The 26,930-nt window shown below is 38.3% G+C and overlaps 1 protein-coding gene across 5 annotated transcripts in view; it reads right to left on the bottom strand.

Annotated features, from left to right (window-relative positions):
- The window catches only part of LDLRAD4 (low density lipoprotein receptor class A domain containing 4), a 250,057-nt gene that overhangs the window by 201,186 nt on the left and 21,941 nt on the right, over window positions 1-26,930 (bottom strand). For all 5 annotated transcript variants that reach the window (XM_087961495.1, XM_087961492.1, XM_087961494.1 and 2 more), the window contains exon 2: window positions 4,165-4,251. The gene's annotated coding sequence lies outside the window, so the exon portion shown is untranslated. The remainder of the gene's footprint in view (window positions 1-4,164; window positions 4,252-26,930) is intronic.

The raw sequence follows: 26,930 nt of genomic DNA on the forward strand, positions 1-26,930 counted from the left end.
TATCTGCTATGGAAGCAGCAGCTACTTTTTATATACAGGTAAAAAACTTCTCTCTTTCCTGTTCAAGTTTCTCATTTCCACTCAGTTGAGATCATCTCACAGTTCTCCTGATGATCTAATCTGTTACATAACCAAAACACACAGAGGCAAAGTCTGCAGTCCACTCCATGTTGGAAGCTATTTGAACTTCAAAAGAATTATAGGCAAGGCAGCTGCAGAATCAAGTCTAATAAAGATGGGATTTGCTAAGAAAACTAAGTGCAACAGACTAGACTCTAGGAGTTGCCTGAAAGCATAAAATGCCCAGGCTTTTAGAATGTTCTTTTATTTCATGTATTTCAGATTTAAGAAGCAAGAGGAGATAATATATATATATATATTCTCAAGAAATATGTGAAAAAGGTCCAGTTAGTTCTCAAATGTATGTTTTTAAAACAGGAAAAAATATTGAAAATTATCTTACATAAGCTGATTTGACACAACTGTTCTTTAAATTAAAAGACATGTTCAGTATTAGTATTTTAAAATAAGCACATTTGTAATTATTAAACATGTATACTTGAATCAAATCAGTTTGGTGTACTGATTAAGGCATTAGGCTAGAAGACTGTGAGTTCTAGTTCTGCCTTAGGCCCAAAGCCAGCTGAAATACTTTGAGCCAACCATTCTCTCACAGTTAATGGCAAAACACTTCTGAAAAATCTTGTCAAGAAATTTGCAGGAGCAAATTTCCAAGCTGTTGCCAGGAGTCAACACAAAATTCAAGGAGGTTTGCCTTTATGCCAAATGCAAGAGAAGGGGACTCTTAACCCCTTTCTGAACAGTTAGAGGCCATTGGGAAAGGAAACTCCATTAATGGCCATCTTGCTCATTTAGCAGGAATTTACTTTTTACCCCAAACAATGGAGCTTTTTACCACATTAAACTTAAAGATATATTTCCATAACTTTAAAATGTAAGTTTATACAACATGGTTAGGTTAAGAGTTATAATGTAATCATCATTATTGAATAGCGCTTATGAAATGTTGTTGCAATTGTTGGATTCATTCATCGTGAAATACAAAGGTTCCTACTACTAACAGCTCACTTAGAACACTGCTTCAAATGTCGGTGTTTCTTAAACTTTTACTCTCAGAACCCCTTCCTTTTAAAAAAAAAATTATGGAGGACATCAAAAGAGTGTGTATGGATTACATGTATCAATATTTGCCATTAAAATGAATGGATTCATTGAATATTTATTATTAAATGAATTGTGTAAAAATAACATTAAAAACTATTCAATATAACATAACTATCTTTCATGAAAAACAACTTTATTTTTAACAAATGAAAAAATAATGAGAACGCTATTTTTTAAAATTTTTATAAATATATTCATTATCTGCCAAATAGTTTTTGATTTTGAGGTGTCCCAAGAGGTCCTAGGACCACACTTTAAGAAACTCTATGAAATTGTCTTCCTTCCAATCTCATATCATTACTTGTACTCTTCGTGCATAGCAATTTCCATGTTATTGGAAACAAATCTACAACATTTGTTTTCATTAAAAACTCTCCTTCCAAGCAGATAAAAATACAGTAGTGTAATCAAGGTGGGAACTACTTAATTTCTTTTGACCACCCAAGATGACTGTGCTTTTCTACCTTAGTCAGAATAGGGTTAAGTGGGAAAGATGCAGATATTATTTACAATTTCTTTTTTAAACCATCATTTTCCTGTTTTTCTTAATATTAGAAGAAAATACTGAAGCAGAATATAACCTGCATTAAATACAAATTTAAAAAGAAGTAATAACAAAAAGGTTTAAGCTACCTTTTCCAGAAATAACAGTTTGAATTCTTTTAAAATTTCCTTCAATTTTTTTTTTTTTGGGGGGGGGGTATGGTCTCTTTTCATTGTAGGCTACTTCATCAAGGCAAGCAGATGTAGAATTTTTTACCAAAAGATTTTTTGAACATTTGTAATTTAGGAAAACTCTAAAAGAAAAAGTATCTCTTAATACTACTAGTTATTTGTGACATACCCAGAGGTGGGTTGCTGCCGTTCGGACTGGTTTGGGCGAACCAATTGTTACAATTTTGTGCAGTTCAGTGAACCGGCAAATCCCACCACTGGCTGGCTCCGCCCACCGTGTCCTGCTCTGCCCCACCCCACCCTATCTCACCTTGCCCACCTTGGCTGGTGGCTACAGTCACGTCCGCACCCAACTACTCTCTGGCTCAATCACCCAGACCATGTGGCCCAGCTGATCTTTACATCTTGCCCACTCTGCTCACCGCAACTGCCCACAAAGGTAAGGCACTTGGCCAGACGACCACCTCGGGGTGGACACGAGGGGTGGCATGTTTGCTCTGTGTGTATGTTAAGGCTGAGAAGGAGGAGATGACTTGGCTGAACTTTTCCCACCTCTCTTTGCAGCCGAAACTAGAAACTTATGGTGCCATTAAAATATTTGCTCTACTCAAAGAGGAAGAAGACCAAAGTGAATAAAAAAAACCAATATATAAACAGACAATGCAGTTCATATCAGATTCCAAAGTGAGGAAGAAATTCCCAGATATCAGGGAAAATTTGTTTAATTGATGAAAGCTCAATCAACTATTTTGATCTACTTTTTGACAACTGGCCAAGAGAGAAATCACTGTAATACATTATAGTGCATTAGATATCAAATATAAGACAAAAACAACAACAAAAAGGTATGGTATGACAATCTTTTACACAGGCTATAGAAGAGTTAAAATATTCACCTGCATTATGTACTACACCTGTATGAACATTAACTGCATGCACATTTGCAAATCAATTTGTCAGCTTTGGTTTATGTTCATATGGTCTTTCTCTGACATTGAAGGGGTGAAAAAGTATATGTTTGGTACGGGCTTGTTATTTCATCAGAATATCCAAGAAACACACTTCATTTTTCATAGAAGCAATGAAACTTTAGTCTATTTTTAGGCAGGCAAGCTATTTCCACAAACAGCGGGCTTGTATCCTAAGTGCTGTATGTGTCAAACATTTCATCTAGTAGACTGTAGACATAGAAATATATGTCTTTTTAAATCAAGTGTTTAAGTTTGTGGCCACCAAAGTGTGCAGCAAATCAATTTGATGGAAATATTTTTAATAGCCTACAATGTGAAAGAGGCAACCTAGCCTGTAGACTGGATAGTGTAAGCCAGAAACAATTTTCCGTTTCTGTTATATTTGTGTCCTTGAAAAGCAATTTGAAATATAACAGAGTTACCAGGTCTGCATCTGAAGATGACGCCTGTTCCTTGAAATGTTCCCTGGAGACAGAGCTCCACTACTTTCCACAGTTGCTGGCTTTGTTTCTTTTTATATTGCTCCTCCTTTATTTGCAGCAATGTGGAAGGCCCTAATTTTGTCCCAAATTTCTTTAGAGATGAAAGATTGGGCAAAGCAACTAGGATGGAATGCTGTCTTTTGATGGTACTTTTTAATTTAGTTTTATTTAAGACTATAACTGAAAATGAAATGTTTTTAATGTTGTATTGTTGGCTTTTGCTACAGACAAATTAAAAATAGCTGACAGTATCTCCTATTGGCAACCATAATTGAAAACTTATTTGTATAGTGTTACCTTTGATCTTGATTAGGTATTGTGAAAACCTAACCAGATCACTTTGCAAATGTGAATGACAAAGCAGCCAATCATTCCAATGTATGTGCGTACATGCACACACACACACACACACACACACACACACACACACATTTATAAGTAAACCTGTAGCAGCCCACAAAGTAAATCAAGTTTAAATAAAACGATTTCAGTCATTTATATACTCATTCAGATAATTTAGCTGAATTAGCAAGTTAGCAATCATTTTTGTAAATCTACTGTATGTACGGGATATATTCTGATTTTATCAAGACACACATGAAATATATATTTTTTATTTTAAATATTAAAATGTTGCATATTACTTCCCCTAAAACAACCATATTTTAAAATCTTAGCACAGCATTTCTAATGTATGATTTGGAAGTGCTTAAGAGAAGAGACACTATTGATGATGGGGCAGAAAAATGTCATTGACAGAAATGCAGTCACTTAAAATAAAAAGAATAAGGTATTTTTTTCCCCATAGAAAGTGATATATATATATAAAACATGTAAATCATGTTACTCACCACAATTGATTCAGGAAACCACAGTACAGCTTTGAATTGTATTTAATTAATAATCATTGTCCTGTTCAGCCAGTAATTTCAGTTTTTCTGTGGAGAGAAACAGACAAAAATTGTTTTAAATTTCCAAGAATTCTTCTCCAGCAAGACCTTGATGAACCTCTATTGTGATTTCAGTTGAAATATGGACTTTCAAGACAAATTAACAACTGCTTATATTCTCTACATAAGAGAATATAAAGATCTACTTGACTTTTCACTAATTATTATTCTTAATTATAGTTATGTCATAATTGCTAAGAAGTAATTGTTTTCAGTATCTAAGTTTTTTAAATAAACAAGCTTACTAGTATTTTTTAACTGTTTTTACATACATTCCAAAATTTTATGATATTTTGCATACAATAGTTTTTTATTATGTAGGAATGAAGAAGCAGGATAGAAACAGTATTGACGCTTTTGAACTCTGGATGTTGGACAAGACTCTTGGGAATACTTGGACAGCCAAGAAACCAAACAAGAGGATTATTGTATAAATCAACATAGAGTTCTAGCTCAAGGTACAAATGACCAAGCTCAAATTATCCTACTTTGGACACATTACAGACCTGTAATGTCTACCTGTAATCTTCAACTTACAGCCATTCACTTAATGATTATTTGAAATTACAATGGCACTGGAAAATGTGACTTATAACCAGTTCTTCAAATTATGAGTTTCACAGCATCTTAATGGTCAAGTGATCATGATTTGGGCACTTGGCAACCAGCATGTATTTACTATGGCCGCAAAGTCCTATGGTCTTCCTGATCTTTCGTGGCTTCCAAAAAGCAAAATCAATGGGGGAAACTGGATTTACGTGACAACCATGGGAAAACGCACTCCAGAAATCAGGCAATTGTATCACGTAGCATTTTGGTCCCAACTGTGGTTGTACATTTAAGGACTACCTGTATGTAAAGACCTTGTTCTCTAAAGAAGGTGATAATGCTGGTAAAAATAGAAGAAAAGAGAAGATGACGATCAGCACAGACTCTATTGCAATGGTGGTGGGTGTACCATTACAGATGGAAAAACCAAGTTAGACAGATTGTTATGGAGAAAATCCATCTATGCAGTTGCTAAGAGTTAGTCCATGATACTAACTCTTATGTACGTGATTTGTACATAATCAATGTACAGATATGTACATGATAGTACATAATCAATCCATCAACCATGCAAAGCAAAGTATAATAAATACTAAAGACTGGGAGAAAGGAAAGTATAATTAACAAATATGTAAATGAAAATAGACTTAAAAATGCATCCCTCTCCTAAGCAATTGAACAATTCAAATTAATGTCTTTTAACATGTGCACCTTTAATACAAATTTCAAACAACAGACTATATTTGTTGCTATTTACTATATATATTTTGAAACTGTCAGGATTGTTCTATTTGATTATACTAGAGAAATATCATTACATTCAAAGTACAAAGCTATTTGTGAGCATTTTCATCACATCCTTGCTTCAGCTGCCATTAGGGTTGTATAGTTTTCTCTCCATCTCTCTATACTTAGGCTTTGCCAGTATGTAGGATTAAACAACTTTCCAAGACTAAATAAGCCACCATCTGTCTGTTTTGCATGGTACTGTTTGCCATACAGGAGGCTGGTCCCTCAAAGCATGTTTCTACCATATGTCACCCTCAAGTGATCAGCCAGACATTTGAGGAAAAAAATGAACAAGTCTTACTGGAAATCCCTCTCTAGAATTCTAGAGAAAATTCTCAAGGCTGTGTTTGTCATATCCTGTTATCGTCATGTGCCAGGAACTTTAGAGGTAAATCTAATAAAAACATATATAACATTTCCTAACAAAAATTCACAGAAGTCTATCATTTTAAAAGGCATGAACTAGTATAGGCAATTCTCATCTAGTTCAGGGTGCTACATTCCTCATTCTAAATTAGTGTATTAATATAAATCATCCAAATTAATTTTAAGCCCTTACAAACCTAGAAATTTCACGTGCAGTAATATTAATTTTATTATTTAGCAAATGCAATTAGAAATTGTTTTTCTCTAGACATTTACAATTATATATGCAAGGCTACTCCATTACTGCTTTCAGTTTTCTTTCCTAAGCATAGAACTGAATTCATAAATTCAAATTCTTTCAAATAATAGCCAGATGATATTTGGCTTGCTTACAACTATGTGTTTTCTTGGATTATAAAGCATCCAAGTACAGGAAGTAATATTATTAGCTGCAAATTTTCACAATCTCTATTATTACTTTCAATTTTGTTTCATTCAATGCATACTTAAAGACAGCCATATGTCCATATTGAACAGTCACTTGTCCAGAATGATATATAGCTTCCTGCTTGGGTAAGAGGTTGAAGTAGTCCCTTTCAACTCTGCTATTCTGTACAGAATGATCTGCATAGTTGTTGCTTCTGTATAATTAGAAATAGGACTGTTTGGTGAATTTGTTTATCAGCTATCATATGCACAAAAAACAGGTGTACATATTTTACTATACCTTAGGATACATAATTTAAGATAAATCTTCCACAGCTCTGAGCTGCAATTAGAAGAGAAACAAATTAAAATTGATTAATAACCAAGTAAATAAATAGTAGATAAATAGTAAAATAAGAAAATAATCAAGCTACATTATTTTATGCTAATACAATGACAACTAGGCCTTATTATGTAACACATTTCTTTAAACTATGATTTGTTGGTTGGTTGGTTTTCTTTATTGGATTTTGAGGCTGCCCAACTTCAGAAAGACTCTGGACAGCTTGCCTTATTTGAAAGAATAAATAATATAAAAGAATCATGACCATCTGAACAAAACCCCATCAAAAGAACTCAGAAACACAAGAAAAATTGCCATGGATTCCATGGATAATTTAGCACCTGGTTAAAGCTGGGTTTTATGAGATTTCTAGCACATTTGAAGAATGGGAGCTGTAGGTATCTTCATGAGGGCTGCTGTTCCAAAGACAGGGGCCACAACTTCATAATAATGTTTTGTTCATAATATTGAACCTTTACTCAAATATTAGGATTTAGGATTTAAAATGTATAAGAGATCCTGTAATGCTTAAACTAAGGATATGGAATATATTTTATGCAATTGGGAACATTATTACTTCTAAAGAGTTAACTCTGGAATGAGTATCTGTAGAAAACTCTTTGCTTTATCTATAGAGCAGGAGTGGGATTCAACCAGTGTTACTACTGGTTTGGTGATTATGTTTTGTTGGTGATACAGTTCTGTGTCTGCTGCTCTTCAGAGCTACCGGTTCTATAGAGCTGGGCAGAATCGGTAGCACCCCACCCCGGCTATAGAGGACAAAGCCAACACAACAAGAATTCTTTTGTTTTATTAAATTCTCATTCTGTAATCAGGTAGACAATTTTAATTTTACCATTTTGCAAAATAGCTGCTTCACTTCATGGTTTTATCAAAGTATAAATCAGCAGAAACATATTGTTAAAATCCATGTGCTGGAAAGGATGTGGATTGAAAACTAAAATATAGTAAATATGGTTAGAATGTTTTTAGCATCCAGTTAGATCTATTCTCGGAGTCCAACATCTATAGCCTTACCTAGTAGGGCTGTTCTTGTGTTTTATTTCAAGATATCACAATAAAAATTAATTGACAGGTGTGTGTGTGTGTGTGTGTGTGTGTGTGTTGACTATATAACACAGAGAGAGATAACATTCTTAACTGATTAGTTGCTACTATATTTTTTATTTGGTCAGATCAAATTTTAAATTCCAGATGAAAACTAGATCACTTGTTGCTGATAATATTGGAAGTTCTTTATGGAATGTAGCTGTTTCTTAATACATTATAAGATTAGACTCATTGTATAATTGGCAATTCAATTATCTAAGCAGAAAAGACCAGAAAAGTTAGTATAAATGATTGTACATTAAAAGTACACCCACATACCATGACTCAAACACCAACACTAGATGGGAATTTATACTAAAGGAGAGAGAGAGTGAGTGTGAAGGCAAACCATTTAGGATTTTTAAGCCAGACTTTCAAATTAAACAAAGCTAGTCCAACTTTTGGATTCCTCCTTTCACATTACATTGCAGGAATGATGCCATTCCTTCAGATCAAAGGAAAATAATCAATTTGAAGCCAAACCACTATCATATTTGCTCTCCTCTCCTGCTGCTTTATCTTTATCTTTTCCCACAGGAAAATTCAAGTATATGTTTTGCCAAATTTTGTAAATACCAAGTCCATTTAAAAGGAAAAAAAATGATGCTAATCACAGGGAACTTTTTAAAAATATTTGTAAAGAAGACCTACAATCAAAATAATATAGGATAGGCTCATTCATCAAAATTATTTCAGAAGAACAATGCAACAGAGCACATGTAATAGCTACTAAATGTACAATCAAGGAGGAGAAAAATGGAAGACAAATGCAGCGGGGTATTACATTTCAACAGGAACTGCAAGATGACCATGAACAACAACACTGTTGTTTCCTAGCTTATTGAGGTAGATGTCATGTTATGGAAAAATGTTGAGCTTCAGAGAAAATCTACATGGGCAAACACTTCAATCTTTGCATATTATACAGGAAACAGGTCTTTTGCTTTCAATACTTCCTATGAAAACTACTCATCATTTTGGAATCAGGAATCTAGTTACAAAACCCAGATAATTGTTGAGGCAATATATGCTTAAAGAGCAACACAAGAAGCCAATAAAATAACATCTGGCCTTCTAACGCTAAAGACTCATCAATCTGAATAGTTTATCAATGGCTCAGTGACCAGAACTTGCAGTCATCCAGTTTCTAGTCTGATGTCTTAACCATTACAACAAATTGGCTCTCTTTGGGAAGTTAGGGAAAAGCAAACTACATCAATTGGAAAGTATAATTATTTATAGTCTCATAAACATATACAGGTAGTCCTTGACTTACAACTAATAAGTTACAAAGAACATCCCTCCCCCCCAAAAAGCTACCAGCTCTGGACATCAGACAGTTGTACACACATACGCATCTGTGATCACATGACAACATTTCAGGCACTTGGCAACCAGATCACCTTCACAGCTGGCTGCCGCGTTCCATGGTCATGACTATGGTTTACTAGTTGTTTTTCTGGTTTTCAGCCTTTTGGGCCAGTTCCTGGCAAAAAAATATCCATAGAGATACATGCATGTGCTTAATAATCACTTCATTTCAGTGGTGGTATGCTACCAGTTCAGCCCGGTTCAATTGAACCGGTAGTAAAAATCACTACCAGTTCGGTCCAACCAGTAGTAAAAAAAAAAAAAAAGCCTCCAATCAGCTGATAGGAGGGAAAAAAAGCCTCCCACAATCAGCTGAGAGGATAAAAGACCGAAAAGCTCATGGGAGGGTGGGAGAGTCACTTCTACCTTTTCATTTCTTCAAACTCTCAGCAGATTGGCTTGTTAGGTGCGCACAAACGCATGATCACCCACCGAACTGGTAGCGACTGAGGTAGGATCCCACTACTGCTTCATTTGCTTAACAGCTGCTGTAAAACAGGTCATGAAATGGTTGCATACATGCCTTGACTAATGACCATCATAACCTATGACAGCAAGTCCAGACTCCATTATGGCCATAAGTTGAGAACTACCTATAATGGGTATGTCTGTAGCTTAAAAATCAGATGCCAGCCTGAATTCCTTTTATCAGTGCAATGTAAGCATAGCTGATGTATACATCAAGCAATCAAAAGAGGATCAGTAGAAAGCTTTTCAGAATTTCAGCCTTTCAGAATTAGCAAATAACTAAGTAAATATAAGTATAAATATAAATATGCATTATTATTTTTCTACTACATCATGAATGAAGACAAGACGAAAGAGTATTTTTTGCACATAATGTGCCCAAGTGCTTAGAGCAAAAAGTCACTGAAAAATATTTGCTGTAGACAGTATTGTTGATGTGGAAAGAAAATGGCAGCACTCAATTGCAGCTGCCTGACTGGTATGAACCAACTGTCAATGTTAAAAGTGTGTTGCCTATAACAAGAAATCTCACTGTGTGTGTGTATATATATGCACAATCAATAAGGAGTAAATGCTGCAATGACAGGCATGTGTGTTAATACACCTACAGCATTGATTTAGTCGCTAGCCAAAATAAGAGCCAAAACATTCCCTCCTCCCATCTCTATGGCTCCAAACTGTAACAGCAAGCAGTTAAACAACATGCTCTGTGGCCAGATGGCTTAAATAAAAAGAACACTTTTTGTTAATTAGGAAATAAATGAATCTGCTGTTAATACAACATGTTACAGTGCAGGAGAGCAGTTTAAACTTTTGATCTTTCCAACAAGCAAGAACACTGTTTCCATATGACGGTAGTAGAAGCTTTGTGAAATGTTCTCCAACCTCTTTCAGAAACTTACTGAATCAGTATTTTACAATTGTTTATTTCTTTACAAATGAAATTTTAGTGGTTCAGTGGGGGTGCCTGATGTAGAGAAAGAGGCTACCACCAGAAGGGACTAGGAGAGCATTGGCCAAGGAGCGGCCCATGTTGTAAAAACGCCGGTCATGTGATGAAGGCCAAGGCCCTGCCCCAGGGGAGGCACACTACTCCTTTACTAAATCAAGGAATAACAGAGGGGATGGAAGAACCTCTGTGTGGACCACTGGTTTTGAGAAAAGGGAGTCCCCATGGCTGGAAGAAGCTGCTTGGGGTTTTGGAACCACCTCCTCCAGACTTAACTGGGCTGTGACTAAGGCCTTGTGTAAGAGCAGTTTAAACAAGGTTTAAAAGCCTCTGCTGAGGGGGTTGACCAGATCCAAGCCCCTCCTCTTCTGATGAGTTAGGATCCCTGATCTCATCTTCCTCTCCTCTGACGTGGAAGAGTGACTGTGTTCTGAGGGATTAGTGTAATCCCTCTCCTCATACTCGCCCCACTCAGATTGGGTAGATGGGCAACTGAACTGTTGCTGCCTGGGAAAACCCCTCTGAGATAAGGAGGGGTAAGTTGGGAGTAAGGAGGGAACAGGGACTGACCCCCCCAAGGGAAGGAGTAGCTTTTGGAATCCTTCAGCCAGGTCCTGTCTGATGGCCACAGAAACCATGCACGTAATATCATCAGGCCTGCCACCTGTGGGAGGGTCCACTGGCCGCAGGCCGGCAGCAGTAGGAGTAAAGGTTGTTTCAGGTCTAGGCCTGAAGCCTCCTTGAATCATCTGACCTAGGGTGTGGGAGGAACTTGGACCCCAGGCAGCCTGTCTGAAGTTGGGCCCAGACCTGGGGCAAAAACTCTTCTTCCACCCTTCTGGGGACCAAGCCTGAAGGTGGCTGGCAGAGCTAGTTTCAGCCTCCCCCGCCCTGGCTATAACCTCTGGGCAAACCTGAAATTCCCCTGATTGGGAGGATTGTTGCATCCGGTCCTCATCTGATCCAGGGTCTTAGCAAACTGTTTTTCTAAAGCAGTATGCCTACGTTTCTCAGCCCTGAGTTCAGACTTGGATGTCTTCTTGGGGGCTAAGGGCTTGGCCCTGATCTTTGCTGCAGCCTCCCACTTTGCTGACTGGCCTCTTTGTCTTCTTCTCTTCCTCATCTGGGCCTGAGAACCTTGTGCTTCTTCCAGGCCTGTGAGGTCTGACTGGGCCATTTCGTTCTCCATATTCACCAACAGGACCAACACAAGGGGTGCTGGGAGCTTCCCCTATGAGAAAGTCTCCTGTTGCATGGGCCAAGTGAGCAAATTCAGCCATGAGGCCCCTTTTTGGTAATGGCTGCTCTTCCTCCAAAATGGCTGATCACCACTCAAAATTTCCGACTGCCACCCAAAATGGCCACCCGCCACATGTGCTGGCCCTAAAAGACCTTCATTGCCTCACTCACTCCTTAAGCGTTCTAGCAGCCCTGAGCAATCAACCAAACACTTATCTGCTATCAGCTGAGAGGTAGTGAAACAAAGCTCCAAAGGTCAGCTGTGAATAGTCTTTTGCAACATGAAGGGAACTGCGTGAAGGGCTTGCAGAATGTTCCCTGGGCTTGCAGTTCCCTCGATGGCAGCGCCAAAGCCTCAACGCTGCAGGAGAGTGGATCCTCCTGGCACAGTTCCACTGGAGCCCTGGGAGTTGTGTCAAAGCGTTAAAACTGCTTCTCTTCTGTTTTTGCTACTGATTATTGCTTTCTTAGCTCACTTTCCTATCCAGAGACACTAGCTCTCAGACAAGAAACTGAGTCAAAAGCTGGGAAGCCAGCTAGGGACTGGCTTTTTATATAGTGGCAGACTCAGCTCTATAACATCAGAGGGAGGAATCATATCCCATTCCTGGACTCTCGGCACAGCGTGGATGAGAATGCCACGATTGTTCCCCTCTATAAATGCAGAGATAGAAAATTAATGAAAAAACTAAGAGAATTAGTTTGTTAAATGTTTCTTGGAAGGTATTTAGCAGAATTCTGTTCAAAAGGTTCAACAGGTAACAATGAGCAAAATTTGGGGATCACATTATGGCTTTATGCTAGGAAGGGACATGCATGCTACATTTTAGCTTGTCAGCAAGTCACTGTGAAATGTATGAAAGTGAGAAAAAAAATACATATTTGTTGATACACTAAAAGCATATGATAAAGCAAATAAACTTAAATTAATGGAGTGTTTTGCATGAATTGAAGGTTGGTTGCTGAATATGTAACAGTGGTATATATTTAGAAGTAAAGCATGTGTGAAAATAAATTGAATGCTTAGCAAATTTTCAACATTGAACACGAATTAGGAATAAGCATGTCTGATAACCCCTTCCTTGTTTGATGGATACATGAGTAAAGAAAAGATAAACTCTTTGGCAGCTGCCTGAACAAAAAGTTATTTTCCAAGTACAATATTCACAAAGTTCTGCTTGGCAATGTTTGTTGAGATGAAACGGGAAGGGATACAGAGATTTCACCAAATAAGCCATTTTCAATTTAAATCCAAAATATCTTGATGCACATTAGGTGGAGTTTCTCTGATTTTCTTTCTCAAAACCTTTTTTCTGAACTTGTAAAAAAAAACCTGATCTCTTTGCTGATAGTGAAGAAGTTTGCAGTTGGTTGTGTTATATAATAGCTGTTGTATCTTTATCAGTCTGGGAACCAGCTCTTATCAGTGTTTCTGGTCTCTTAGACCTGTGTTGGTTGAAGACACATTGACATAGATGAAGTCTTAGATTAGAACTTGAATTATTTGCAGTTAGTGTTAAATTTTATGATGCAGTGAAGAGTATGGATCTGAAAATTAGTGTGTCAAAAATCAAGGTGAATTTGAATGGGAAATGGGATAGATAGGTAGGTAGATAGATGATAGATAGATAGATAGATAGATAGATAGATAGATAGATAGATAGATAGATGATAGGTAGGTAGGTAGGTAGGTTTGTGTGTACATGTGTGATAGGAAAATGAAGACATTTTAAGTTTTGTGAATGCTGGCATAAAATAGGTAATGTAAGATTTGTTGTGAAGAATAAAAGTTTGTCAAAAGAAGGTTGCATGTAAGAATGTGATTCTGTCTCCTTTTTTATATGCAAGAACTGGATATATTAATAAAAACCTAAAAAGTTGAATGCAGTGGAAATGGTACAACAAAGAAAGAAAGTTAAGCTCAAGAATTAATTAGTGCTGAATTAATGGGATAAAAGAATAACCAGTATAAAAGTAGTGCACTGAGATCAGTTGGCCATATAAAAAGATTAAAGGAGTAATAAATGGGTCAAAAAGAAAGTAAGTAGAAAACTAAGTCTTATATATAGTTCTTTGTAGAGTAATTTTCTCCTCCAGATGGAATCTTCCCAGTCAATGTGGGCAGACAGTTTTTTAGGATCCCACTTCCATGAGCAATGAAAGGGCTATGAATGTGAAAGCATGGCTTCTCTGAAGCAGCATTCATGCTGTTATTTGTCACAGACAAGATGTCAAGCCAAACACCCAGCCCGCAGTTTCATCATTCGGTTATCCATCCAATCTCATCAATTGATTACGACAGTAACACATGTCCCCTCCAGCTAAATGACAGCAAAACTGTGGGTTGTAATCAAAGGTCATCTTCTAAGGACATTGCCATTAAGAATTGCCTAGCATGGTAACCAGAACACCTCTAGCATAACTTCCAGCTGCTAGATGTTACTCTGATTTAGAAAATCAAAGGAGATAAGCATTAAAAGTAATAAGCAATTATACTCCCAAGGTACCAATTTATAAAAAAAAAAATTCTTCACTACAAAGCATGTACTAAATTCTTTACAGGTTTCAACTTCATTAAAATGTACATTAAATCTTTATGCCTCTAACACCTGTCATTATTAGAGACTATATGCTGTCACCGTACACTCTCATTGTACACTCAAAATGTGCAATGTTAAAAGAGCTAAAATTGAAATCTTCCAATTAGCTTCTAGTCACGACTTCAAGCATCTTGTACATGATTGCCCATTCAAATAAGCTTCTATATTAGCCAGGAGTGCTGCTCTTCAGAACATCTCAAATACTTTTCATCACAATTTCTTAACGAACTAGACTTGCATGACAATATGTTAGCAAAGTACTCAAAATAAACCACTGACAGAAAATGTTCACTGAGATAATTCCTACATGTACAATTTTCCCATCATCCTGACAACGAAATCTTTTGCTTAAGTCAGATGTTAAGTCACAGCTTTAAGGGTATAAAGCTTGTTCAGGGAACAGCACCTTCAGTGAGATTACTACTTCAGTGTAATAATGCCAATATTTTCACCTAACAGATACTATAAATAAGTTTGCAATTACCCCAACAAGAAGTTCTGGTGTATACTTTTTACATATTGATCCTTTCCCTCCAACTTATTCTTCCGGCTAATCACATGAAGTAACTGATATGTATCTGAATTATTGAAATCCAATATAGGCCCTTATTTTCTACCATTGCTTTGAACATGAATACAATTCCCATATACTATGAAACTTATAGTAACAATTGTTCAACTTTTGTTGAAATATGAGACAGAAGAAAAACAAGTGAAGGAATGCATGATAAAATGGGGGCAGTACCGCCCCCTGGGGGTGGTGGGATGCCTTAGGGGGGCGCTAAGAGGCAAAGGGACTGGCAGGGGGTGCTAAGAGGCGGCAGGGGGGTGTTCAAGTCACCGGCCCCGCAGGCTCACCCCATTTGACTGTTGCACTGCTCCGTAGCCGGGGCCTCGAATGTGGCAGCGGTGGCATGTTGGGAAAATAGAGCAATGTGCCGCCGCGTTCGAGACACCGGCACCACAGGCTCACCCCATTGACTGTTGCACCGGCACGGTGCAAGGGGCTCAGTGGGGTAAGCCTGTGGAGCCGCCACTCTGGCTTTGCTCTACTTTCCCAAAGTGCCACCACTGTCGCATTCTGTCTGTCTGTCTGTCTTCCTGCCTGCTTGCCTGCCTGCCTGCCTACCTATCTACCCATATATTCATCCAAAAGTTCTGCCTGCCTGCCTACCTACCTACCTACCTACCAATATATCTATCTACCTACCTACCTACCTACCTACCTCTCTCTCTCTCTCTCCATCCATCCATCCATGTTCGAACGCCGGCCCCACAGGCACATCGGGAAAGTAGAGCAAAGCCAGTCTGGGAGGGAGGGAGGGAGGGAGAGAGACCTACCTGATGCAACAGATTGAAATGAGGCCTAGTTTAGACTGACAGCACATTGAAACATCTTTGCCAGTACACTGAAACATCTTTGGCTTCTATTAAAGGTTTTATGGACGAAACATGGTCATGACTATCAGGAAGCTCTCACATTTTGTTGAGGCTTTAAACAGGATCCATTGGACCAGATCTCCACCCTAAAAAATTACTTTTCCCCAATGTATTACAGTGCCAATTCTGAAGAAGGCAAAACCAAAATGTACTGGTAAATTAGAAGAACACACACACACACACACACACACACACACACACTCCCTTCTAACCCTGCTGCAGAAGGTGATTGGACTAGAATAGATATCTCATTATCTTTCTCCTCCCTCCCTCCTTCATTTCTTTTTCTTTCTGTCCCTTCCTTCCATCCCCCCTCTTTCTTTGTCTGTCCCTTTTTCTTTCTTTCCTTTTTCTCTTTCTTTTCTTCCTTCTCTCCTCTTTTCTCTCTCTCTCTTTCCCTCTCTTAGGCTCACCCCATTGACTTGGTGCACCGCTCCGCTCGGACTTGCTTGGACAGGTCCCTCCGGTGCAGCGGGCTCATGGGGTAGACCTACAGGGCCGGCACCTAGAACACGTCAGTGGTGGCACGATTGAAAAGTAGAGCAAAGCCAGAGGTCGGTAATTTTTGCTGCAAATAATCACAAAAGCTTCTGGGTTGTGCACAAGAAGGGATACACATGTCAATGCAATTCAGCAACATAAAACAAAAAAATAAAAATAAAACAAATCAACAAGAATCGGCAAAGCACCTCTGATTAGATTCTATTCACTACTAGAATCTAATCAGAGATGCTTTGCCGATTCTAATCCAATGACCTGCTCCAGCAGGGTCAGAAGGGAGTGTGTGTGTATGTGTGTGCATGGCTGTCAAAACTCCAAAAACAGGTCAAGTAGCTCTGGGGAGGCCAGTCATAAATTAGAACACATGCTAAACAACCAGCCATTAAGTGAAGACCACTTGTATTTGGTTTGCTAGTCACCTGGCCACGCCTGCCCAGTCACATGACCACCAAACCACACCTACCTGGTCATGTGACCAGCAAGCCACGCCATCCAGTCACGTGACCAGCAAGCACATTCACCCAGTCATATGACCAGAAAGCCACACCCTCAAATTAGGCCACTCCCACAGAAATTTGAATCCCACCCCTGGGTGGGGGGCACCGAGGATGAGTTTGTAGCACCAAGGGGGCGGTGGACTGAAAAAGTTTGGGAACTGGGTTACAATTTTGGCTACAATATACAAATGGATCAGTGGGAAAATGCCTTGTTGAAAGGATTGAAAATTACATCATGTTCTAGCCTTAATTTTTTATAAAATGATGCATCATTGACATTTGTCACCAAATAAATTGTCTCAAATCGTCGTCAAATCTTTACTAGAAATGTGAACATGAAAGCACATTTTATCATGTTGGTACGACATATAAAAAGGTCAAAAAATGGATACAAATATATACATTAATTCAGAAGATATGAAAGATTAAAATATAATTAAAACCAGAGGTGCGGTTTTTTAGACTAATGGACAGGCAACTAGAAAAAAGGCATGGAAGTCTTTTTTTAATGACAACTGCAGCTAAGAAAGTAGAAAGGTTCAAAATTACCCTCAATGAAGGAATGGCTGGTGAAAATGAAGGAACCAGCAGAGATAGCTAAATTAACTTCTTTGATTAAAGACAGTATCTACATTTGTGGCTGACTGGAAATTCCATATAGATGTTTTGCATGAAATAGAAAAAACTGCATTTATAACTTGTGGTTTCGATGATTGGGGGGGAAATGCATAATAGAAAAAAGTGAACTTTTTTGGTAATCATAGTGAGAGATAGCTTTATAATCAAATAAACTGCTGCAAAATGAATTGGAAGCTTCTATTTCTTTTTATCTTTTCTTTTTTTATTTCTGTTTTCTTTATTCTGTATTAGATTATGTTACTTTCTTATCATATATATATTCCTCAAATCATTTGACCATTACCCACTACAAAGGACCAAATGAAAGCATATAGATGTAGAACCACAAAAGACATCAAAAAGAGCAGCATGTATAAGGCAAAGAAATCACTGCATGAGTTTCCAGTCATTAAAAAATAGATTGTTTTTAAGAAACAGAAAGTTTAAGAAAGCACCAGTTTATTGCTTCAGTCCAATATTATGTATCTTAATTCAATTAAGTATAAAACCTGCAATATTGTTATTTATGTATTAAGTTTATGAATTTAATAGAGTTTATCTATTCTACCTCTTGTACGCCTTAGGGCCGAAATGATAAAACATGAAGAGTTTGAACTATCTACCCCGCAATTGCATTATGGGAGGGGTGCGCGCGCACGCTAAAATAATCCTTGGTAAAAACCTGATGATAGTCTGAGTAAGTCAGAGAGAAAATAGAGCCGTATCTCTTCAATATATTGCTTTTGGTGACATACAAAAACTAGGCAGTTGATTCAAAATATATTGCAGCTCAACCTGGAGTAATCATTGCATACTTGGTTTTTTAAAGATCAGCCAAGTTTACATAAAATGGTCTGAGAAAGGCCACATGAAAGAAGCTTCTGCTTAAGGGACTTCTCATCTTAAGGGATTGAAAGGATCACTCAAAACATCATGTAGCAGCCCAGTGGGCTATACATATGTACATTTTAATGCATACTCTTCCACTCCACCATAGTCTCTTTCCCTGTTTTTTGGCTACATGTCTGGACAGTACAAAGCAACATTAATGGTACCCAGTTATTTAATATGTCTGGAAGTTGAGTCATGGACCTTTTTTCTTATTGGTTTGAAATGTTTTGTTGCTTATCTAAATAGCTTTTTCTAGGCAGCTAAATGTTTCAAATCAATAAAAAGTGCAGTTGTCATGACTCAACTTTCAGACAACTCTACTGGATGACTGAGAATCTTCATCAACAGTTATTTAATACCAGCATAAAACAACATGAGGTACTTCATTTGAGAGTATTATAAGTACAAAGTGCTGAACAAAATAGCAAGAAGCTCAGAAACAATAAAGAACAGAAATGCATACAGATAAAGTGATAAGTGCCTATGTAACATTCTATTCAAGCATACAGGGAATATAACATTAACACTGTACATTTTGTCATGAATGGAAGACCAGGTTCTTGTTCTTAAGAAAGTTAGACTGCTGAATGTATTACGTTGAAAACAATATTCATAAAGTGAAGAAAAAATAATGAATGTCTCCAATGGATAAAATTGCATCAAGAATGAAGGACGCCTGAAGCATATATTTGTAAAGTAGTTCAAAACAAGACTAAAAATAAACCTGATTTATTCACAAGGCTAGAAAAATGTAGAAGTTGTTAACAGACGGAACTGGTACATCATACACACTGTTTGAATGAAAAGGTTATTCACAACCTTATGTGCTGATGAATGCATCTTACATTCATCTAAGGAGATCCAATATGAATCAGTTTGATTATTGGTCCACTGTCCTGAAATTAATATTTTCACAATATCTTATGAAAGCTGCATTTAAAAAGTCACTAGTTTGATTCAAGCATAAAATGTATATGCTAGCAAAACAGAATTAGCTTTTATCCTCATGTTATTGTTTGCTTTTCTTAAAGTGCATATCTCTCAGATTCTTAGGGAGTCCTTGATGCTCTCTAACCTTTGTTATTTTCTTGCAGACATTTCATTACCCAAACTAGGTAACATCATCAGTGCTAGTAAGCAGTGGGGTTTGCTCTTCTAGTGGCTTGTCCTGTCAGTGTTGGTGGGAGTTATCTTCAACTGAAATGACTGCAACAGCCATTATGTAGGACAAACAGGCAGAAAACTGGCAGAATGTGTTAGGGATAACATTGTTTACCCTAACTGTTTTGGGTAAAAATAATAAATATGGTATCATGGTTTGTTAGTTAAAGTGTGTGTAACTTTAACTGCAAGAATGTAATTAAGGGTGTGGTTGTAAAAGCACAATATAAGAAGCGAGGCAATTGCAGCTCGCTCTCTCTGGCTTACTGATCACTAATTACTGAATGGATTGATGACTGCATTCTTGATGGAATGGGGAGAGAAAAAGGAGTGTTGATATTTCTCAACGGAGAGAAGATAAAGATTGATTTATTGTAAGTGAACTGACATTGGCTATTCAACACGGACTTTGCAAATAGAGTATCCCCGACAAGACTTGACTGAAATTGATATATGACTAATGGACCGTTATTATGACTATGCTATAATTCTTAAATGGAATAAACAATATTTTTGATAGCACAAGCGTATCTGTATTTTTACTGCGTGTTAACTAGAAGACTTACCTCTCACATTTACCTGTCTTCCTATCTGACTTTGCTGCACATTCTGTTTAGTTTGTTTTCCTTAACACCCGTTGGGGAATCCAGGCTTAACTGGCAGAATGCATTCATGAACACCAACATGAACACAACATAGGAGAGACTTAACCAATGTTTCAATTGGGAAACCATCACCATCCTAGACCAAGCCAAGTCCAAAAATGCTAGGGAATGTCTAGAAGTCTGGCACCAAGACATAAACAATATCTAAATACTATGCAAAAGAGTCTATAGAGATTCTTAATCATCCAGATTATGGTTGTCTCAAAGATGTTTTTTCAAAAGGCAACTGGATTATGTTTTTCTTGAGGAAAATGTTTCATTTCTCATCCAAGAAGCTACTACCCCATCATTCAGTCATAACTGAAAAAGCTTCTTGGATGAGAAGTGAAACGTCTTCCTCAAGGAAAAAAAAAGATAGTTCAGTTGCACCTTTGAGATATCCAAGAGACAATCAACAAGCCAAAAAGGGAACAAAAAGACCAAAACATCTCCCCACCAGCATCAGCACCCAGATGAGCATAGATTAACTCCAAAATTAAAATCATACCAACAATCAAGTAAACAATACCCCAATCAAGGAACTGCCAGACAAGCCAACAGTAAACAGCCCAAAAATCTGTAAGACCACCCCCAGCAAATCTGTCCTACCTCTAGTACCATCAAATGTGGTACAGGTGTCCTTCATAACTAGCACCAATGACCAGAATGCTCTTGGCAGTTCTTGTATTGTATTAACATACTTGTTCTAGGCAGGATCCTTTATCTTAGAAAATTCTAAGATCAAAGCCCTTTAACCAACAGATTAAAGCAGGGGTCCTCAAACTACGGCCCGCAGGCCAGATACGGCCCACCAATACAATCTATCCGGCCCATGCAGTGGTGGGATTAAGCCCCGCCCCTCGCTTCCCAGCCACTCCTTGCATGGCTGGCTTTTCCCGCTGTCCTCATCGTCCCTCCTCCAGCCATTGGCCTTTACATACCTTTGCAGATTGCAGCCACATGCATACTTCTGCTCGCTGCTGCTTGCACGGGTGAGGCTGAAGGGCATAGGCCAGTGGGTGGGGGGGCAGTTGGTGGAGGAGAGCATGCACGCATTTGGAGCTTTCCCCGGGCGTTTTGCAGATTGCCGAGAGAGCAGAGGTGGGAGAGAGGAGAGGTGTGAGAGAGGAAAGGTGGGAGCATACGCACATTTGAAGCTTTCCCCGGGTGTTTTTGCAAAAGCCGGAGGGAGGGAGAGAGGAGGGAGAAATGTGTGCATGTGGAAGAGTTTGTGTGGGTTTTTGCAAAAGCCGGAGGGAGGGAGGAGGAGGGAGAAATGTGTGCATGTGGAAGAGTTTGTGTGGAAGAGTTTCTGCAGAAGCCGGAGGGAGCGAGTAGGGAGGAATATGTGTGTGTTTGTGTGTGTGTGTGCGTGTGTGTGCGTGTGTGTGAAAGAGTGCACCCCTTCCCGGGCATTTTTGTAGAAAATGGGGATGGGGTAGGCCAAAAAAGGGGCAGGCAGAGGCTCCGGGAGGCATCTGCGCTCTATGTTTTTAGCCGGCAGAGTGCTTCTGGGGAGGGGAGAGGCCAAAAACAGGCCACACCTTTTGACAGCCAAGGAAAGAACTCAAAAGATTTGCCAGAGACTTCAGTCCACTGTCACTCCATTGTGTGGAGGGGAAACAAAGGGTCCCAACGGGAGAAGCTGCACCTGCCACATAAATTACACATTGCTTCCAAGAGTCTTGCTTAGTGCCAGGTCCCTGTGTGCTTTCCATTCATTCTGGATGAAGCAGAGCAGAAGCATAGAGGGGTGGGAGGCCCGAGAGCATGCTGCGCCCCAGCGTGGTGCTATCCCATGCTGGCCAGATTAGCCCAGAAGCAGCAGATCCCCCAGTCATGGGCTGGATGCAGGGTCTGAGGCGGGGGGAGGGCAAGCAGGAGGCCCTCAATGGAGAGCACCACCCTGGCACTAAACACAACTCTTGGAAGCGATACTTAATTACACAGCAGGTGCGGTCTCTCCTGTTGGGACCCTTCGGCTTCCCTCACCCCAGCCTGGCAGAGTGATGGTGGCAAATCTTTGAGCTCTCTCCTTGGCCGGCGAAAGGCGCAGCCCTTCACTCATAAGAGCTTGGCGGCCCGTGGAGAAGCTGAGCTGGCAAGACGTGAGCAAGCGGGTGCTGCAATGTGACCCTGCCACCTTCTCCCCCCCCCCCACCGCCACTTGGCTGCCCGTCCTTCTCCCACTTGACACTTGGCAGTTCCAGGGCAGTGGCCGGTGACGCTGCCTGCCCCTGAGGGTGGAACGTCTGTCTCTGCTCCTGGAGAGGGAGGCAGGAAGAACACCCAAGCAGCAACAGTGGGAGAAAGAAGACAGCAGGGCAGCTGTTGCAGCGCCCACTCCCTAGCTCGCTCACGTCACAGTGGCCACTGAGCCCCCGCCTTGGGACTTCCTCTCCTAATCTGCTCCAAGCGATGCCTGCCCGGTCAGATCCTGCCTGCCAGACACATGGAGGCCTTGATCGAGCCTGTCGTGTGCGTTCAGCACGTGCAGAGGAAGCTCCGGGACAGCCAGCGAGATTCCAAAAGCTGATTGAGACCGCCGTAATGTGAATGGAATGGAATGGAAATAGGAGAGAATGGAATAGGAATGGGAATAGGATGAGATGGGATGGAATAGCAATAGCAATAACATGGAGTGGGAATGGGAGTGGGAATAGGATGGAATGGAATGGAAATGGAAAGGAATGGAATGGAATGGAATTCAATGAGGTATTCCAGGGCACTGCCAGGATTGAAGGGGATCCTGCAGAAAATGCCCCAGGAGAGAGAGAGATATGGAAAGAGAGACAGAGAGAGACAGAAACAGAGGTAGGTAAGTAAGTAGGTGGATGGATGGATAGATAGATAGATAGATAGATAGATAGATAGATAGATAGATAGATAGATAGATAGATAGATAATAGGGAGAGGGAGAGGGAGAGAGGGAGAGTATCTTGTTCATTGTAAACTCCTTGGGGCTGAGAAGAATTGCTGCAAAACTGAGTATCCTGAAGTGGACCACTAAACAATTTAAAAAACAATTTAGTAAAAAGAAAAGTCAACCAAAAGAACAACATGCAAACAAAAGCAAATAAAACACCCTCAGGAGCAAATCAAATGAATGTATAATGTGTGTGTTGTTTAATGGACTGCTAAATTGGCAAAATGGACTGCTAAATTGGCCACACCCACCCAGTCACGATACCTAGCCATGCCCACAGTCACATGACCAACCAGCCATGCCCACCTAGTCATATGACCACCTGGCAATGCCCACCCAGCCAGTCCGCCCCCCCCCCCCAACAGTCTGAAGGACCGTGAATCGGTCCCCTGATTAAAAAGTTTGAGGACCCCTGGATTGAAGTGTTCTTTATAAAGAGCTAATGTCTTAAGATACTAATTTGTTTTCAAATTGCTAGTATGAGTAGCCTGGTCTGTTTATATGCATGCAAGCTCACATTTGGTTCTGCAGTTTTCATATTTTCAGGCAGAAGGTCCTAAGACAAATGACCATTGTATTCAAATTATTACAATTAACTGACTATAGTTAACAGTTTAGTCTAAGATCCTATCTTATTCAGGACCCAAATCATATCTCTGGAAAAGCTTTTCAAAACATGTGTCTGTGCCCATCTCTACTGGCTTTTAAGCCAGTTTACAAGCCTAATTTGTTTCAGCAAGTGACACATAGCTTTTCTTATCTAGACACAGAAATTAAGAGTGGCTGGGTCTGGTCAGTGCATAAATGGAGAATACCAGGAAATTCCAGGCGTGTAAGCCAGAGTGGAAATTGAAAACACATCCTGAAAAAAAGGCAGTGGTAGATGATATTCATACTGTTGCAAAAGAAAAAAAAAACGTATGAACATGCTCATGGAATTGCTAGATATACAGGTCAACTCCAAGAAGACATTGTATTACAAAAAAAGATATGTGGTTTTCTAATAAAGTTATGTTTTTATAGGACCACAATATTTTTGACTTTTAATCTTTTGAAGCACAATGCTTTATTATCACTGGCCCTTTTTAAAAAAATATTATTTATAAAGCTTAATTGTTGTTTGTTTTATACCCTAAAAGGCAAAAAATTGTTTAAAATGTAAAATACATACATGTTGTACCACTGTTAAGAGCTAGATTAGAAGGCACTGTCGTCTCTCACCATACACATCATTAAAAGATCAGAAATATAATACATGCCAATATATATTGTCACCCAGCACAACAACTCTATCTTTTGAATATTCACAGTAATTAGGCTTAAAAAACAAGTTTCCACTGAACCCAGGCAAAGGACCAATAATTTTTTCAGGTCCCAACCATAGCCAAAAGCCCTCAAAAATTTTTTTAAAAAAAAAGCAGGAATCTCGTAAGATGTGCTTGGATTTTCTATGATCTCCCCCAATGATCTCATGAAAAAACACCAAAATTTCATAAGCTACTGTGTGGGAGCAGGAAGAAAAAGAAATCTCAAGATGAAAATCTGGCACAATCATGACTCTGATACAAACATGAAAGAACTTTTTTTCAGAAATGAAAAGGTAAAGAATGAAGCTCATCACTATTTTGTGTTTCATGAAATTTAAGGGAAATTGAATGCACAGGGACTTTCCAGTTGTATGAGGAAAAAAATACTGATTTATATATGAAATATGAATCACAAACATGAAAAGAGTAAAAATTATCTTTTCACATGAAAGCAGTGATTATACAAGATAAAGTACTTATTATGTCTTTCATAAGATAAAACAAGCTTGTTTTCCTAGCTAAAGATACCAGCATACTCTGACAAAACTCTTGTTATACTTGGTTTCAGAATTCAAGTCTGAAATAATTGTGTTATATATGTCAGCTTTATCAGATTTGCACATATCCAATAATCTTATTTCACCTCTTTAGAAACAACATATAAAGAAAAATGACACTGCTGATTCAAAATTGAGTTACTTATTTTTCATTCATGGCTGCAGTTAAATCATGAAATAATTGTTTTAATATACAGGATAGACCAAACATTTCTGGTAAAAAGATCCAACAAGGGGCAAATCACCTGCAGTGTTTAGTAAGATTTTATTATAGTGCATTCAATGGCTGTAATATTGTCTCACTGCTGTTGTTATTATTTCCAAATTTATCTCCCACAAGTTTTTATTATCCTTAAATAGACCCAATTACAGCCAGAATTCAAACTGGCCTAGGGGTATACAATCCTGCTTATTTTCAAATGGAGATTTCATTTATTTTCAATAGCTATAATTAAGCTTAGCTGAAGTTAAATGCAACAATTGGACTTCTTTTTCTCTCCTTTAACATTCTAATATTGGACACAATTGAGTCTTTCTAAATTGCTTGAATATCCATTTTCTCACAGTGTAGGCAACAACATTTTTCACTCATGTCACTGAGTAAAAGTTTTTAATCAAATGATTTTAATATACCTAGGAAACTTAATTGTTGCAACTGTAAATAATAAAAAACAGGAAAAGAATTACAAGATGCCTTCCAAAATTATCTCAAACTTATGGAAAGATTATTGCTTCTCGGGAAATTGTTTTTATAATTATATTCATGTTTCTTTACTACAATTTCTTCAGAACTGTCACTTTATATAGTATCTATAATACCAAAACATCTTTGAAGTTTTCCTATACTGTTCAATGATCCAAATATACATGTTAATAACTTATATTATACATGTTAATATCATGTCATGTTGATGAAGCAACAGCAGCCTTATGAAGTACTTCCCTAGTTAGATGAAATACCAAGAATCATTTCTGATCAGTTCTGCTTTGAAATTAGATATCCAGAAATCAGATACCTACAGGGCGTTTTTTTTAAAGTCAGCTTTTAAAGTCAAGAGCATGACTGGACAAATGTATATTAAATTATGGAAAGTCTGGGCTTTCAATTTTAGTTTCTATTCTTAGCTAACATTTGGTAGTCAAGATGTTTCCTACTTCAGCAAAATGCTGCTTTATAAAAAAATATAATTAAGTCATTATAAACAATTCACTAAAACAATTATGTACAAAATTGAGCAATAGTGTATTTTACTGGCTTAGTATCAAAAAGTTATCTGAACAAGAGGCGTTCTGGAAAAACATGCTTTGATATAGATAGAGTGCTTCTGTTTAAGGTTCTAACAATTTCTCCACCCTTTTTTTCCAGTCAGTATTCTATGTACATAAAGAATACATAAAATCTATTGACCTATTCTTTTTTTTTAATGTGGATATTATCCTGGAAAGGAATGTTTTCAATTAGGTTTACATATCTGATTTTTGTGCTCATGCTTATGAGCAGCTAGCATTTTGAAGGGACATTATAAAGTAATTTCTTAGCATGAACTAGGCAATAACCTATCCAATCAATAGGCAGGTTCCTTTTGCCTTTCCAGGCACATTTTGTTTTTCTTCCCATGAAATTACATATTATTTCCTCTCAAATTTACCAACCAAACCAGGAATTCTTATCAAAAAGAAGTTGCCTTTGAAGTTGCTGATAATCTTCTTGCATAGTAAGAATTATTGTGAAGCCTAGAGTTTTTTCTCTGTATTTGGGCAAAGAATAGAAAGCAATTTACTTCTGAGTAATCATAGCGCGTATAAGGAAGCATGGCTGACTCAACCAACAAGATCTAGTTTATTCAGATAGGCATCGTCTGAATTTGAAAAACTAACAATTGCGTTTGAATTTACAATACTTTTATACAGATCA

The sequence above is a fragment of the Notechis scutatus genome, chromosome 3, assembly GCF_049901735.1.
Source record: "Notechis scutatus isolate UNSWTSFEM ecotype Mainland chromosome 3, rNotScu1.2, whole genome shotgun sequence".
Classification (NCBI taxonomy): domain Eukaryota; kingdom Metazoa; phylum Chordata; class Lepidosauria; order Squamata; family Elapidae; genus Notechis; species Notechis scutatus.